The following is a 9,495-nucleotide window of genomic DNA, read 5'->3' as shown; positions in this document are numbered from 1 at the left end:
GGGTGTCGCTAAGGGACGGGGAAGCTCTGGGACGGGAGAGTATGAGGCTGGGAGGGGGAAATCACAGTATACCCACTAGAAGAAACTAGACTACACCACTGCTTACAATCTGTAGTTTCAGAATATGTACAGAATGTCATATAAAAAACAGAAAAATGGCTTAGGCAACTGGTTGATGAAAACACTGACTGGTGACACCTTTAAGAGAATAAGGGGTGCGCAGTGTTTTGACGTAGCGTGCGTAAGTTGCGGAGGGGCGACAATGGATGTCTGTACCGGAGAAGTTCAGCTGTCTCAGGGACATTGCACTGGCTTTGCTGACAGTCTTAGGATCAACCTGTCTGTGTGAGCAGATATTCTCACACATGAAGAGCGTGCTTAGCCTTTCCCGCAGCCGTTTGACAACTGACCACTCCGAAGCTTGTGTGCAACTGAAAGAGACCACCCCCAGATAATGGAGCTGAGCAAAGGGAAACAGGGTCAGGGATCACATTTAGGCCTGTTTATTTAACATCCATGGCTTTGCATTACATGTTTTTTTGTTCATGTTGTGGAATAAAATGGCAGATCTGTTGGTCTGTTTGGTTTGGTTTGATGTTGAGTCATAATTAATGTTGATATTGTGGTTGGCACACTGGTTAACAAGATGGACCTTTGTATCAAAAAGGTTGCCTACACCTGGGGGGTATTCCACAAACGTTGATTAGTATATCGGCGATAAAAATAAAAGCCACGTTCAGGCAACTCGTGATTGGAATTCAAGCCTCAGGTGATCCCTCGAATGAGGATCAGGCTTGTGTCATGAGTGTTCACAGAACACCGGCTTAGAAATCCTCGATATGGGCGCGTGCACGCAGACATAAAGAGCCCCGAAGAGTCGAACTGTCGAAATGAAGATACTACACTACAAGATACTACGCAGCACTCGTACTTATTGATCTTTATGAAGACGAAAAATAAGATGTAAAATAGTGCAATACTGCCGCAATTAACAAGGCGAGGGAAATGGTTTGGCAAGAAATTGCTGACCGATTAAATGCGTAGGTCATGCTAGCCCCAGTTATTGTTATATGTTCATATTTTAATAAATGAATATTTACTACTGTGGTGATATCAGCAGCAGGCTACATTTAGTCATATCGTCATGATGGCATAGTGGTATTAACCACTGCCATAGTGTTAATGTGTCATTTTAAGACGGTGGTTCAAATCCCTCTTCTGACACACTTTTTACTGCATTTCGTTGTCTGAATCTAACTTCTAATGAATGTTCTTCTAACTGGACCCTGGATTTGGCATAGATAATTTTTTCTTATGATTACTGATGGATAGATGATTCACTTAGACAGATATATATATATATATATATATTGTAAATCGATTTGCATGAAGGCTTCGGTTAAAAAATAAATAAAAAAATAAATTCAAGTTTCAATCCGTGAACCTTCGGACCTCTAGCTGGCTGCCTTAACCCCTGCACCAAACACACCACTGTGATGATGCCAATGCAAGTTGATAGACATACCTATTTTATTTTTATTTATTTTTTTCACTTTTTAATTTATCTATCTATCTATCTATCACACTTTCAAAATATCAAGTTATCTATCACACAATCAAACTATCTATCTATCGATCGATCACACTTTCAAAATATCAAATGATCCAGGGTTCGAGTTATAAGCTGAACTCTGTGGGGGTCTCCAAAATAACAGTGCGAAATGTTCTCATGCACGCGCGAATCATGCCCACACAGCGATGGGACTTACAAGTTTTAATTAGCTATAGGCAGTAGCGGATTAAGGTGGTCAGTGGCACTAGGCTACTCCTTTGTGTGAGGACCCCCCGCCCCCATACACAAGCCTCCCCCCTCCCCAAAATATACAACTCACGAGCACCCTGCACACACACACCACTCATAATGCTTTACCATAAAACACTTAAACACTTTAATAACACAATAACACAACAGTGTTAATAATGCAAAGAATAAAAAAAAGGTTCAGTGCATTCAGTTCTGTCTCTATTGCTCTCCTCTCCCGTTGTCTCTCTGTTACTGTCCTGTTGTCTGTCTCTCTGTTGCTGTCCTGTTGTCTGTCTCTCTGTTGCTGTCCTGTTGTCCGTCTCTCTGTTGCTGTCCTGTTGTCTGTCTCTCTGTTGCTGTCCTGTTGTCCGTCTCTCTGTTGCTCCCCTCAGCTCTAAATGAAAGAAATGAATTAGCTAATTAGTTGGCATGTAAACATATAGTTAGGGTTGGGTACAGTTTGGGTTTTATTCGATACCGGTGACAAATCGATACTTTAAAAACGGTACCGGTACAGAAACATCATCCTCAAATCCCAACATATCCTGACGCTACAGCTGCAGGCTACTCATTTCACCACATCAACAGCCCCACATGAAACAACAGCTATAAAAGCGATAGTCACACATGTATCTCGGCCAATCATTTTGTTATTTTTGCTATACAGAAGGAGCGAAAAATACATTAGGTTAGTACACTAGGTTAGTAAAAAGTAAAAGCCACCTTACCTTTACGGAGACAAGATAGACCAAAGTGGTCTGTTTTCAGTAGGCTGAGTGGTCTGTTTTCAGTAGGCTGAGTGGTCTGTTTTCAGTAGGCTGAGTGGTCTGTTTTCAGTAGGCTGAGTGGTCTGTTTTCAGTAGGCTGAGTGGTCTGTTTTCAGTAGGTAGCAGAGTCCTCAGTAGTAGTGCAGCAGTAGTAGTAACAGTAGTAGCAGCAGGGCTAACGTTAGGTGTCATAGCAGGTTTCTTTGATAAAAACCCGACATTTTCTAGGCTTGATGACAAGGCAGCGGTGGCCTTTTTTGGGGCGGCATGGTAGCTACTGTATGTATATACTCCTGTATAGCTAATTAATGAATGTTTGCTTCTCAATAATAGGCTCGGTGCACGATCTCACTACTTCCTGAAAGGCAACTGGTGTCTCACTCTATTGGTTTAATTGATTAATCAGCTGTGCACTGTGTGTTCCAACGGTTTACCGCACAGCTGATTAATCAACCTTTTGCTGTTGCACAATATTCTACTGCGCCCCATGGTGTCTTGGTGGTGAAGTGCAGGCAGTCAAAGGCATACTGTCATTCACAGGAGATTAATGGTGCGCGTAGTTCTTTTGAAAAACGTGTTTATTTTACAATATTTATAATATAAATTAAATAATATTCATTACATTGACATTTAGATCAAATAATAGTTGTGGTAATGTATTATTAGCGACCCCCACAGATTTTTGATTTTACTGCCTTCATGGGAGCTCAGAGAGCCTCAGACCATCTCTATGGGAGCTCAGCTCCCATTGGCTCCCACATAACTCGAACCCTGAAATGATCTATCTATCACACAGTCAAACTATTTATCTATCCATCTCGTAAAAAGTGGGAACTAATATTTCCTAAAAGACACTTGAGGAACTGTCGTTCGGGATGTAGTTTCCGCCTGTTAGACATTTTTGAAGTTTCCGCCTGTTAGACATTTTTGACGCACGCATTGACGCACGCATTACCTAACGCACGCATTACCTAAACCAGCCTGTAAGTCTGCTCGCGACCAGAATTACTCAGAAGGATTGGTTGCAAGGATTGGTTGCATGCTTAGCAACCAAGCAGCGAATTATTTGAGCCACATTGATGGAACCGAACGCAAAATGAAATGATCGCCGGTTAGAAGATTATCGCCATTAGAAGATAATCAGGCTTCTAGGAATCGGTCCCTGGTCTATCTCAACAACTGACCCAAACATGGGCCGTTTCTGAGGAGCACCACCTGCTTTCTGTTGTAAACCAAATAAGGAGGCTTCCTTGAAACCCCTTATTGACTGCCTGTTTCCTAACCTCATCCTTTATTCATCCAGGGAAATATTGAGAGAGATAGAAATAGCTATTAGGAAAGGAGGGTAGAGCCAGCCAAGACGCCATCTCCAGCAGCATCGCTACACCGTCCTCCTACAACAGCTCCTCTGCTGCCTGCTAGACAAATGTGTCAACAAATCTCCACGTCAAACACATCCGCACATAAATATCATCGCTCCTTGGGATCGCAGATTCATGATGTGAACAGGGTTGAGACTCAATACAGAGATTATGAGAGAAACAACATGTTTATCATCCGGGGGACTTTATCACCACATCAGGCACAACGGAAGCTGTAGCTCACTCACCCGGGGCTTACAGTAGGCTATTTACTGCAGGCTTGTGTCGTAAATAAAAGACAGAGACAGTTGTGGTTGTGTATAGGGGACGTGACACACAGAGGGTTTTCTTAGTACACAAGCAGCAAAGGGTGTTCTCTGAAGAATTAATGTCACTAGAGAGGCCCTGTGAAGTTGTAAGTTGTACACATAACACGTCCATACTGATTCCGAGTAACGGCTGATATCTAATACTGATCTGATAAAAGTATCTTTTTTTCTTTCTTTTTTTCCTTCTATTTTTAACAGCTCTGCACAAGCTCTGTGTGCTATACTTGGCATCATTCTTGTTAATTTAAAAAACGTAAACACCGTGCTCAAGCTGGGAAATGTTAACATATTGATTAAAGACCCAATTTCATACCTTGTTTTGCATAAGAAGAAATACTTGACTGAATGATGCCATACGACCTTCTAATTTTATGTTGCTGCTACAACAGACACGTCTACACTTGACACGCCCGCTGGTGTAGCAGATAACATTGAATACAAAAGGCTTGTTTGAACAGGCGGGGGCAACACCAATCAGCCTTGTGATGACAATATGGCATGTGTCCATAACCTACAGATGATTACCGACCTTAAGGATGACATCCCTGTCCAGACACATCTGAAGCCACTCTACAAGGAGGTGAAAGAATACGTCCAAGACCTGCTGGCTAGAGGGTGGATCGTCAAGTCGCCTTTCTCTGCACTCTGTACCTCCTACGCATCAGCAAGAGAAATGGGACTCTCAGACTATGCATCCATTAAAGGTTTCTGAATCAGCAGACTGTACCAATGTCTTTGTATCCAAGACGTCACCACGGACACTTGGCAGATATAGCTGTTTCTCTATCCTGGACCGAGGGCAAGCTTTCCACCAAGGGTTCATGGCTGAAGGATCACAACACTTGACCGCATTCACCACTCCTTCACCACTCCTTCACCACTCCTTCACCACTCCTCCACCACTCCTCCACCACTCCTTCACCACTCCTCCACCACTCCTTCACCACTCCTTCACCACTCCTTCACCACTCCTTCACCACTCCTCCACCACTCCTTCACCACTCCTTCACCACTCCTTCACCTCTCCTTCACCACTCCTCCACCACTCCTTCACCACTCCTCCACCACTCCTTCACCACTCCTCCACCACTCCTTCACCACTCCTTCACCACTCCTTCACCACTCCTTCACCACTCCTCCACCACTCCTTCACCACTCCTTCACCACTCCTTCACCACTCCTCCACCACTCCTTCACCACTCCTCCTTCACCACCACTCCTTCACCACCCCTTCAGGTTTGTCTGAATGGTTGAGAGTCCCGTTGGGTTTATCCAATGCCCCTGCAGCATTCCAGAGAAGCTTGGAGGAAATGCTAGATACCCCACAAGACCAATCTAGATACCCTACAAGACCAATCTAGATACCCTACAAGACAAATCTAGATACCCTACAAGACCAATCTAGATACCCTACAAGACCAATCTAGATACCCTACAAGACAAATCTAGATACCCTACAAGACAAACCTTGTATTCCTTACCTGGATGATGTCCTCTAATTACGCCAAGCCGTCCAAAGACCACATGGAAGGATTCTGGAGTTCTGAAAGCCCTTCAATGCCGCAGAGTGAAGCTGATGCCAACCAAATGTGACCTGTTCCGTAGAGAAGCACGTGGGACGTCTGGTCTCTATAGATCGAGTTTGGATCGGCCCTAAGGACCTGGAAGCAGTCTTTGCCTTGTGAGACAAAAAGCCCAGTACCGTTGGAGACGTTTGCAAACTTCTTTGATTTTTAAGTCATTACCGTTCATACAGAACCTCTGGAGAATAGCAAAGCCAATCTACACACTACTCCAAGTGATATCGTGAAAATAGTGGTAAGGTAAGGCGCTCAGTTGACGATTCCGGTGGAATGGACTTAGCAACACCCAAACACCCTTGGGAGACTGATTGACATGTGAGCCAGTCTGCCTGCATTAACCTGCCCCGAATTTGACTTGCCCTTCACACTCCACACTGATGCCTCTGGACAAGGGCTTGGACCTATCTTGTACCAACGCCAAAACAGGAAGCTAAGAGTCGTTCCGTATGGATCAAGAACCCTCTCACCAGCCGAGAAGGATAACAATCTTCACTCTGGCAAACTCGAGTGGGCCCTGTGTGAACAGTTCAGAGACTATGCCTCTTTCTTTACCATCTTCTAGTCCATCTACACAGTATATCTACACAGTCTATCTACACAGTCCATCTACACAGTCCATCTACACAGTCCATCTACACAGTCCATCTACACAGTCCATCTACACAGTCCATCTACACAGTCTATCTACACAGTCCAGCTACACAGTCCAGCTACACAGTCTATCTACACAGTCTATCTACACAGTCCAGCTACACAGTCCAGCTACACAGTCTATCTACACAGTCTATCTACACAGTCTATCTACACAGTCCATCTACACAGTCTATCTACACAGTCCATCTACACAGTCCGTCTACAGTCCATCCACACAGTCTATCTACAAAGTCTATCCAAATCAGTAAGGGTTTCATTTGAGGTCACGTTTTTTTATGACCTGGATTTCCACCCTTCCAAGTCACAGTCTATTATTATTATTACACAGTCTGTCTCTGTTGGGTTAGAGTCAGTCTGTTATGATATGGGTTAGGGTTAGGGTTATGATATGAGTCAGTCTGTTGTATGATATGAGTCAGTCTGTTGTATGTATATGTATATGTGTTGTATGATATGAGTGAGGTGCACAAGGCGTGTCCTCCTTTTGCTGCACTCACCTCTGGACACAGCAGCATAGAAAGGTCATAGAAAGGTCTTTGAAAATAGCTTCTCATTACATAGAGCAGTGTGGTCACAGGCTTTTATGCTGTTTTTTGTGAGTCTCTTTCTCCCTCTCTCTTTCCCTCACTCACTTTGCTCTCTTTCTCACTTTCTCTCTTTCTCAATCTCTCCCTCGCTCTCTCTCTCATGCCGAGCAGCCTAATTAGAATCAATGTCCTTATGGCTGCTTTACTGCTTCAGCGAGCAGTATCCCTTACAGCACGGAGCTCTATAACAAAGGCTGTGTTCTGTTGGAAACCAAACCCAGCAGATGCTCAGAGAGAGAGAGAGAGAGAGAGAGCAAACGATGGAATAAAAGAAAGAGAGAAAGAGAGATCGAGAGAGAGCACGAGTGAGAGAAAGAGAGAGACAGAGTGAGAGAGAAAATAAAGCGAGGGAGAGAAAGAGAGAGATCGAGCAAGAGAGCACGAGTGAGAGAGAGAGAGAGAGAGAGAGAGAGAGAGAGAGAGAGAGAGAGAGAGAGAGAGAGAGAGAGAGAGAGAATAAGTGAGGGAGAGAGAAAGAGGAAAGGATTGGCAATTAATAGAGCGGGACAATCAGTGTGATCTTCTCCCCCCCGCCCCCCGGATGTCCAATAGGCAGGCGTTCTCATAAAGGGACCTGGGAGGACCAGAACGAGGAGGTTAAGAGCACACATGGCCCGGGCTGGGCTTAACGACCGGTGACCGCACAGCACCGGAAGAACGGTTTGGAACGGTTCCCTGTCACCAATTTCTCTTCATCCTCAAAAAGCAATTCCACGGGTTGGTGCCATAACCCTCCCAAGGATAAATCTATTCCGTTCCATTTCAGGAGGGGGGAGCTTACCGTTGAAAACCGCTTACTGTCTTTTATTCAAATTACCATTAATCCTCCCACCGGTTGGCTACAGGGGGGATGTATGGGTTTTATAGCTACATGATGCCCCCTCTCTGGTTTTTATAGACAGTATAGGTTTCAGCTCAGAGAGATTTACTAGTCATATCTCTTTTCCTTTGCTCTAATGTTCACGCAGGCAGGAAGGTTGAGCGCATGGATAACTCACAGCAGATACGTTTACAGTGTGCATTAGGATTATGTCTTCTCCTAATGACATTAATAGGAGCTTTAACAAGGCCTGGCTAACACAATGTATTCTTCTCTTGGAACTACACTACCCATAATTAAAAAAAACAGTGCGCAACATTACCCACATCATCATTGATATACAGTAGGCATAAAAAGCCAATTATCATTCTCTCACACATAAACTCAAAACAGACCAAAGTGTGGGTGTGGGTGTGTGTGTCTGTGTGTGTGTGTGTGTGTGTGTGTGTATATGTGTGTGTTTGTCAATCAAACACAGGAAACGTCTCAATCTCCTCAATTCTACTGTCTTTCGTCAACTTCAGAAAGTTTCAGGTTAAACATTAAGGTAATGTTGCAGGGAAATGTTATTATCCAAGGTTGAAAGATGCCAGGAGAAACGTTGATTGCTTTCAAAAGAAGGTTCATTGAGCATCAAGCAACAGAAAACTCATTTATTTCAAGTCTAGCCAAATGTTCTATCATATTAAATACTTAAAACTTTACTCTTAAGTGAGTTTATGCCATAATACCAAGTTTAAGAGGCAGGAAAGAGTATCAAAGCGAAACGTAACGGTGGAAATTAGAGAGAGCCCTTTCTATCAATGAGAGAACAGTTAAATATGATTGTCGTTTAAGCTCCAGGTACGTAACACAATACTGGAGGAGCCATAAGAAAGCTAGTAGCGTTTTACATTGCACTCATGCACTTGAAGAAAGATTGCATAGCTCTTGACTGTTCTGCCCTGGGTGCTAAAACTGTGCTTTTTATATGTCCTAAGGAATCCTTCCTTTCTTTTCTGTGGCGCATTTCAGACAGAAAAGACCTTTTCATCACCATCGTCATTTCACCGGTGTCCATTCAATGGATACAATTGAAAACAGTCACTTTAAAAGAACGGAAAGATCAGCAAATACTGTAAATACTAGATCCGCTAGTAAAATCCTCATAGATTGTTTAGCACTACTGGTATAAGCACTACTGGTATCAAAATTAGCCCATATTTCATTCACCTTCATCATAATTTCCCCTTCATTTTGCTCCATTATAGAGAGAGAAAGAGAGTCTCCGTCTGTGTCCATCTTAATGTAGTTAGAATTTGATTATAGAGAACACTAACATGCATTAATGATTTTCTCTTTTAGAAATGTCTCGGTTGGTACTTGTTTTAGAACATGAGTTGGCCAAAAAGGCCTGTGCTTCGGTGAAAACAAAAACAGGGGGTCTGTGATCCTGCAACCAAAGCCAACTGGTTCCTGGTAGCGTTACGTCGGGGTTGCATTGGTACAAACACCACTTAGTACGGTAGACGTGGGGGAACGTTCTCTGGTAGCGTTTCATAGGACAGGCACTGTGCTAAGGTGAGGCTGAGGTTCTGGTTCCAGGTTCTG

The sequence above is a fragment of the Nansenia antarctica genome, assembly GCF_963989245.1.
Source record: "Nansenia antarctica genome assembly, chromosome: 5".
Lineage (NCBI taxonomy): Eukaryota > Metazoa > Chordata > Actinopteri > Argentiniformes > Microstomatidae > Nansenia > Nansenia antarctica.
Note: the sequence above shows the minus strand (reverse complement) of the source record.